The sequence below is a fragment of the Phoca vitulina genome, unplaced genomic scaffold (genome assembly GCF_004348235.1).
Source record: "Phoca vitulina isolate PV1807 unplaced genomic scaffold, GSC_HSeal_1.0 scaffold8, whole genome shotgun sequence".
In the NCBI taxonomy this organism is placed as follows: domain Eukaryota; kingdom Metazoa; phylum Chordata; class Mammalia; order Carnivora; family Phocidae; genus Phoca; species Phoca vitulina.
This window is the reverse complement of record NW_022589711.1, coordinates 23,633,175-23,642,191: the sequence shown is the minus strand read 5'-3', so window position 1 is coordinate 23,642,191 and position 9,017 is coordinate 23,633,175.

The following is a 9,017-nucleotide window of genomic DNA, read 5'->3' as shown; positions in this document are numbered from 1 at the left end:
GACAGAAACGTGTAAACCATGCAGATGCTGAACAATGCAGGGCTGATAGACTAATATCAGATAATGTAGATAAAAAAGTTTACTGAGAGATAAAAAGGACATTTCAAATGATAAAAAGTTTAATTCATCAGGAAGATATAATATTCTAAAATCACATGACTTAACAAGAAGCTTTTGAAATACCTAAAGTAAAACCACAAAAGAAGAAATAGGCATATCCACAATCATGGTGGGAAATTTTAACACAGATCTCTCAAATAACTGATGGAGCAAGCCAAAAGAGGAAGGAGGAAGAGAAAGAAGGTGAGGGAAAAGATCAGTAGACCTTCAGAAGAGCTGAATAGCACAATTAACAAAATTTACCTAATTGACATATATGTAAATCACTGTAATCAGCAACTGTTGGATACACATTCTTCCAACATAGATCATTTGCCAAAATTGATTATATCATGAGCTACAAATGAAGTTTCAATAAATTTCAAAACACTGACATTGTGTCATTCTCTGATGACAATTCAATTAATCAAGAAATCAATAACCAAAAGATAATTAGGGTTAAAAAAAAAAAGCCTCAAAACTTACCTCACTCCACAGACAAAAATTAGCTCAGAATGCACTATACACCTAAATATAAAGGAAAAAAAATCTATAAATCTTCCATAAAAGGTATACATCCTTTGTGACCACTGATAGGCAACATCACCTAAAATGGGACACAAAAAGCTAAAATGCCCTAGCACTAAATAAATAAAAATTAGACTTCATCAAAATTAAAAACTGCTGCTCTTTAAAAGATCCCATTAAGAAAGTAAGACAACATAAAAAGTATATTTACAATTGAATAGTAAGAGAGGGCAAAAGACGCAATTTTAAAATATAAGCACAAAATTTGAATAAACACTTCACAAAAAAAGATATAGAAATGACAAACAAATACCTGCAAAGTGCTCACTGTCATTAGTCATCAGAAGAAATACACATTAAAAACATAATGAGATACCACTGTACAAACCTACCATAATGACTAAAATTAAAAGAGTCAACAATACCAAGGTTGGTGAGGATGTGAAGCAACCACCACTCATAAAGTGGGACTATAAAATGATACAACCCATTTGGAAAATGGTTTGGTAATTACTTATCAAGTACCATTTTCTCCAGCAATTTCACATTGGGAAAGACAGGAAGACATGTATACATATGTATTGACAAATACTTGTATCAGCTTTATTCAAAATAACGCCAAACCAGAAAAATGTAAATACCATCAACAGATCAATGGATTAATAAACTGTGGTATATTCATACAATGAAATATTTCTCAGCAGTAAGTGGGAACAAACCACTGATGCATGCCACAAAAATAGATGAATCTCAAAAACACTATGTTGACAAAATAAGTCAGACGATAAAAGATTACATTCTGTATAGGATTCCATTTATATGAAGTTCTGCAATAGGAAAATCTTGATCTATAGTGATAGAAAGCAAAGAGTGGTTTCCTAGGTCAGGGATGTGGGAAAATTGATGATTGAAGAGCATGAGGGCAGTTTCTGAGAGGGGATGGCAGTGTATAATATCTTGAATTTGTTGGAGGTTACACAGGTGCATACATTGGTCAAAATTTATTGAACTATTCACTTAAAATAAGTATAATTTAATAGTACTTACATTATAATTCAATAATGTTAATTTAGAAACAAGAGACTTAAAAGACATATAAATAGGGCGCCTGGGTGGCTCAGTTGGTTAAGCGACTGCCTTCGGCTCAGGTCATGATCCTGGAGTCCCGGGATCGAGTCCCCCATTGGGCTCCCTGCTCTGCAGGGAGTCTGCTCCTCCCTCTGACCCTCCCCCCTCTCATGTGCTCTCTGTCTCATTCTCTCTCTCTCAAATAAATAAATAAAATCTTAAAAAAAAAAAAAGTTAAAAAAAAAAAAGACATATAAATAAAGTAGAAAATTTCCAAATATTTGGAAGTTGAGGAACATAGTTCTAAATGAAGCATGTGTTGAAAAAAAAAATCACAGTAAAAATTAGCAAATATTTAAACTGAATTGATAGTGAATATACGGAATATCGAAACTTGTTAACTGGACAAAAGTATGCTCAAGAGGAAATTTATAGCCTTAAGTGTACATACTAAAAATGTCTATAAATTAATTATTTAAATACCCAAATAACTAAATTTTTAATCTCAAGGGGTTACAAAAAGAACTGCAAATTCAGTCCACTGAAACTAGAAGGAAGAAAATAAAGATAAAAGCAAAATTTTATGAAATATAAAGAAAATTTATAATAGAGGGAATCAATTAACTCAAAGTTTGATTCTTTGAAAGGAATTAATAACATTGATAAAATCCTGGTAAGATTGATCTGGAAAAAAAGAAAAAAGTCATAGATAATATCAGCAATGAAAAGGAAGGTATCACTACAGTTTCTGAGTACTATAAATTTGAAAATCTGAATAAAAGAGATTAATTTCTAGAAAATCAAAACTGATTGCAATGGATACAATAAGATATAGAGAATACAAATATTCCTGAGAAGCTTAAACCTCCATGCTGCTCACCATCCTCTTAACAAGAGGCTTTCATCCCTAGGTAAGTCGGGATATTTGAACAATTTTGTGGTTTTCCTGTTTGTTTTTAAGTTTTTATTTCCAGTCAGTGTAATAGTGTAATATTAGTTTCAGGTGTACAATTTAGTGATTCAACACTTTCATACAACACCAGGTGCTCATCACAAGTGTACTCTTAACCCCCATCACCTATTTAACCCATCCCCCCACCCACCTCCCTTCTGGTAACCATTAGTTTGTTCTCTATAGTTAAGAGTCTGTTTCTTGACTTGCCTCTCTTTTTTTTCCCCTGTGATCATTGGTTTTGTTTCTTAATTTCCATATATGAGTGAAATCATATGGTATTTGTCTTTCTCTGACTGACTTATTTTGCTTAGCATGATACTCTCTAGTTCCATCAATGTTGCAAATGGCAAGATTTCATTCTTTTTGATGGCTGAATAATATTCCATTACACACACACACACACACACACACACACACACACACCACATCTTCTTTATCCATTCATAAATCAATGGAAATTTGGGTTCTTTCCATAATTTAGCTATTGTTGATAATGCTGTTATAAACATCGAGGTGCATGTGTCCCTTCAAATCAGTATTTTTGTATCCTTTGGGTAAATACCTAGTCATGCAAATACTGGATCATAGGGTAGTTCTATTTTTAACTTTTTGAGGAAAAAGTCTGTACTCTTCCAGAGTGGCTGCACCAGTTTGCATTCCCACCAACAGTGCAGAAGCATTTCCCTTTCTCCACATCTTCATCAACACCTGTTGTTTTCTGTGTTGTTAATTTTAGCCATTCTGACTGGTGTGAGGTAATGTCTCATTGTAGTTTTGATTTGTATTTCCCTGATGATGAGTGGTGTTGAGCATCTTTTCATGTGTCTGTTAGCCATCTGGAGGTCTTCTTTGAAAAAATATCTGTTCATGTTTTCTGTCCATTTTTAAACTGGATTATTTGTATTTGGGGTGTTGAGTTTTATAAGTTTTGTTATTGTTGTTTTTGTTTGGTTGGTTGGTTTTGTTGTTGTTTTAGGCAGAAGAGCAGAAGAGGAAGAGGAAGAGAGAATCTTAAGCAGGCTCCATGCCCAGTGCGGAGCCCAACACAGAGCCCAACTCAGCGCTGGAGATCACAACCCTGAGATCATGACCTGAGCCAAAATTAAGAGTCAGACACTTAAACAACAGAGTCACCCAGGTGCCCCATGTTTTATAAGTTCTTTATAGATTTTGTGTACTAACCATTTATTGTTCTAAGATTTTAAAACCATTTATTGTTAGGAACTAGTTAGGTAGTCAGGGCTAGGGTCCTCAACAAGAAAATATGGAGTCAGGACAGCTAAAATAAAACAGCACTGACATCCTGTTTTGCAGCTTATATAGGACTGCACTAACATTCTGCTTTGCAGCCTTTGCAGAAATGACCTCTGCAAAACGTGCTAAAATAAGATAATTAACCACAGAAGCATTTGTCAATATCATGGGCAAATGGCAGTTAAGACATAAGCCCCCAGATGTCAGCAAAAAAAGACCATCAGCACATGGACATTAACCCAGTAGGTAGACAGATACGTGACCAAAGCCCTGATTGGCATGACTCAGCACACCCTGATTGCTTAAAATAGTTCCACAAAAGAGCTCATAAAACCCCTAAACTTAGAAACTCTGGAGGCAACCCACTTGGGCCCCCCTCCCTCTCCAGGAGCTTTATACTCTTACTCAATAAATTTTGCTTTGCTGCTCACCACTCTTTGTCTGATCTACCTCTTCATTCTTCAAAGCGGCATGACCAAAAACTGTGGGCACTAAGGGGACACGAATCCTGTAACATTATCAGATATGTCCTTTGAAAATATCTTCTCCCATTCCATAGGTCGCCTTTTAGTTTTGTTGATTGTTTCCTTTGCTGTGCAGAAGCTTTTTACTTGGTTTATTTTTGCTTTTGTTTCCCTTGTCTCAGGAGGTGTATCTAGTAAGAAGTTCCTACAGCCAATGTCAAAGAGGTTACTGCCTATGTTTTCCTCTAGGATTTTAATGGCATCCTGTCTCACATTTAGGTCTTTCATCCATTTTGAATTTCTTTTTGTGTACGGTGTAAGGAAGTGGTCCAGTTTCATTCTTTTGCATGTGGCTGTCCAGTTTTCCTAACACCATTTGTTGAAGAGACTGTCTTATTTCCATTGTATGTTCTTTCCTGCTTTGTCAAAGATTAATTGACCAAGAGTTATAGATTCATTTCTGGATGTTCTATTCAGTTCTATTGATCTGTGTCTGTTTGTGTGCCAGTATCATACTGTCTTGATCATTCGACTTTGTAATATAACTTGAAGTTTGGAATTGTGATGCCTCCAGCTTTGCTTTTCTTTTTCAAGGTTGCTTTGGCTATTCACAGTCTTTTGTGGTTCCATACAAATTTTAGGACTGTTTGTTCTAGCTCTGTGAAAAATGCTGTTGGTATTTTGATAGACAACCCAATACAAAAATGTTCAAAAAACTTTTGAACAAGCACTTCACAAAAGAGGATAACCAAACGTTGAGCCAATGCGGGAAAAGGTGTTCAACCTCCGTAGTTGTCAGGGAAGTGTCAACATCGAGATAACAATCTATCCCGCACAGAATGGCTAAATTAAAAAAGAAGAAACTGTCAATACCAAGTGCAGAGATGCAGAACAACAGGAACTCTCCTGCCACTTGCGAGATAGAAAATTGGCACAGCCTCTTTGGAAAATTGTTGGGCAGGATCTTCTGAAGCTGTTCATATACATACCCTACAGCCCAGCAAATTGGCCCTTATGCGTATTCTCAACAGAAAAGCATACACGTGAGTACAAATTATCACAACACTATTCACAATGACCCCAACCTGGAAACAACACAAATGCTCACCAAAGTAAGAATGGACAAATATAAAATGGTATACTCAAACAATGGAAAAACTCTCTAGCAATGAACATGAACAAACTTCTATTTAATGCAAAATATGAATGAATTTCATTAATGTAAGCGAAAGAATACTGATATGTCCTCTATGGTTCAATATCTATGATGTTTAAAATCAGACCAAGCTAAATGATGGTTTAATCAACAGGCAGAAAATATCAGTTAAGCAAGATGAATAAGCTCTAGAGGTCGGCTACAGCATTGTGTCTGTAGCCAAAAATGTCCAATTAAAATTTCAGAAGATGTATCTGATGGTGTGTCCTTATCACAATAAAATCCAAGACAAACAAACAAAAAACTAAACTAAATAATGGTATTAAAGGTAGGATAGTGGTTACGTTGCCGGAGGAGGGAGAGGAGTAACAAGTGGGATTGGACACGAGAGGCTTCCCTGACCCTCATTATGTTCTATTTCCTAATCTCATGGTGATTATAAGTGTGTGTTCCTGTTGTGATAATTCATCAAGCTCTATGCTTCTGATGCACTTTTCTGTATGTTATATATCAGTAAACTTTAGGAGATCATAAAGCAGCCAATTGTGGTTACAATACAGGTTAAATGAGCGTTTATTGAAGGCCTTGTGCTTTTTAAGTATTATTCATTTTCTTCTTCATCATAACCCGATGGAAAATATCCTCAAAATCTTTATTTTATAGATGGAAATCCTGAGCCTGAGGGGAAGTAAGCAAATTGTCCAAGATCTCACAGCTTGTTTTTCTGTCTTCAAAGGTTTTGTTTTCTGAACTGTATTTATGTTTCCTCTTGTAGTTTTCTTCAGCATTCACAAATTGCCTTGCAGAAATATTTTACTTAAGTAATCCAGATAGTTGAATTTAATCATGTAAATTCCAAAGAAAGACAATCCAAAGACTGGAACCATTAACAATAAAAAAAAAAAAAAAAAGATAATCCATTGTATATAACCCTGTCTTTGCTTTCCAGATCATTCCTTGAGAATGTAACTTTCAAGGTAACAGAGAAGTTAACAGAACCTCTCAATAATGAGCCTAGGATACTTGCTAGAGCCCTGCAAGTTAAATGTAGCTGAAATAGGAAAGTAACCATGATTTACTTCATTCACTCAAAGTGAAAGAAATGTAACTTTTAAACATTTTTCTAAATTAAATCAATCTGTTCTCCCACACATTCACCAAGGTTGGAAGAAAATCCAATTTTTAACTGACAGAAAATCTAATTTTATTCATGGAGTGAGTAGGTGAGACCCGTTTTCTATCTCAGAATTCTATGGGGAATCCCAGGGTCTACTGGAAATTTGAGATGGGACTTTGACCTTGACCTCACTGTCAAATGTTCTCCGTCCAAGCTGAACAATGTATTCCACACCAAACTTCACAGCTAGGAATCTCACTGTTGCTTGATCATGCAGGCGTCCCCCATGTGAGAACTGGGCAGCCCCTCCCACTTATAAATTCGTTTCTGCCACCTACTTCCCTCAAATACAGGGCACCCTACTCTCAACTCTTAGAGCTCTGACCTTTTTAGATAATTCAGCTCCTGGACTGCATTCTAGGAAAACTATTGGAAGAACCTAAGGGACTTATAACCAAAATGTCCTGGGCAGCACGTTGGAAACATCTAGAAAATGTTTGGCACACAGTTTAAGCAGATGTGTATGTATGGAAATTCCCAGAAAATAGATTGATAGGGCTCCAGCCAAAGCAGTCAAAGTTTAACTTGATTCTATAGTCGCAGACTGGGTGTGCCTGGGTATTCCCCCCAAGGAATAAGACCAGCCTTTAGAATTTCCCAAAAGCTATGGTTTGGGAAAAGCAGAACAACGTGTTGGGATGAGGACGGCACTTTTTTGGGCAGGTCATCAGTGATAGAGGAAGATCAGTAGTGGAGACTCTATAGATGTAGAATAGCTCCCTGGATGTGCATGGGTACATGCATGTGCAGAAAGAAGAAGTGGTAGGGCTCCCCTCCTTTCTAGAATGTCATGCAGCCTGAGTGGTGTTGCAAGGAAGTTCCTAGGAAAATGGGGGAGGGGGGCATTGAAATAAAATTTCCTTAAGAGTAACTCACACTCTTAACTGGTTTTCTCAGGGTTGGTGTGGTCTGAGAAACAAAGCTTATGTGTATTTTGGTCTATGTTAATATAGTAGGATTAATAATTACAATAATTACACCAGTCAGTGAGCCTCACCTATATTCCAGCTACTGTGCTAAGTGCTTTAGATTCATCATGCTGGTTACCACTCTGAAAGTAAATACCCATTAGCCCTATTTCACAGGGCCAAGTAAACCTCAGAGTAGTTAATACATAACAGATCCAGGATTCAAGTCCAAGTCCAAATCCAAAGGCTGTGTGTTTACCATTATTCCACATTTTTTTCTTGAGAATAAAGCCAATGTATACGATGTTATTCCCTTCTTACCAAAGCTCTGGGTCCCAAAGTTGACAATAGACATGCTGGATTTGAACTGTTAGGACCAGTTGGGAGAGAATATGAACCTTATGCAAGCTGGAAAATAAAGAAATAATTTACTAGCAGCAATGAATTTGAATTTTGTTTTTTTAGGTTAGTAGTGTTTTTTTTTTCCTTTTTTTTCCAATCAAAGTATATTTGACACATAATGTTACATTAGTTTCAGGTGTACAACGTACAACAAATTTCTATGTTGTTCTATTCTCACAAGCGTAGCTACCATCTGTCACCATACAACACTATTACAGTATCACTGACTGTATTCCCTATGATGCACCTTTTATTCCATAACTGGAAGCCTGTATCTCCCACTCCCCTTCATCCATTTTCCCATCCCCCACCCCCTTTTCATTGCATGGGTGGAATGGCAACAATATTTCAATAGTTCTGAAACAAATTAGAATGTGACTCCTTTTTGTTTGTTTGTTTGTTTTTGTTTTTTGTCCCAGGCAATTAGATCTACTGATCTCTTGCCTCATCTTAAAAGAAAAAATTGGAAAAGTTTTAGTAATTATAAAAAAAAATTAGAAAATAAGCACTCTATGAATCGTACACTTTAAGCAGATGAGTTTTTTTAAGTGGGTTAAAAATGTTTTAATTGTTAAAATACATTGGTAAATTGAGTAATCTACATTGCAGTACTAGGTGGCTACACGGTCAAATTAAGAACTTTTCAAATACCCTACTAACCATCAGTTAGAAGTCCTTGAAAATAGTATAGGATTAATGATGAGAAGCTGCAATCACGCAAAGGAGAATGGAAGTATCAATGGCTATGAAGGATTGGTGGTGACATATGCCTTCGACTAAAGAATACAGAAAGTTAGTCAAAACGCGCATTGTATCAAAAACTAATGATATACTATACATTGGCTAATTGAATCTAAATTTAAAAAAACGTGCATGGGGCATGCAAATTTCAGTGGCTTATTTTTAAATACTGCAATGCAATACATTGTTCCTAACAAAAGAAATTCTCTGACACTTAAATAAAGCTGAAAACCAAATAGTAAGAAAAGGGAAAGAGATAATAGTA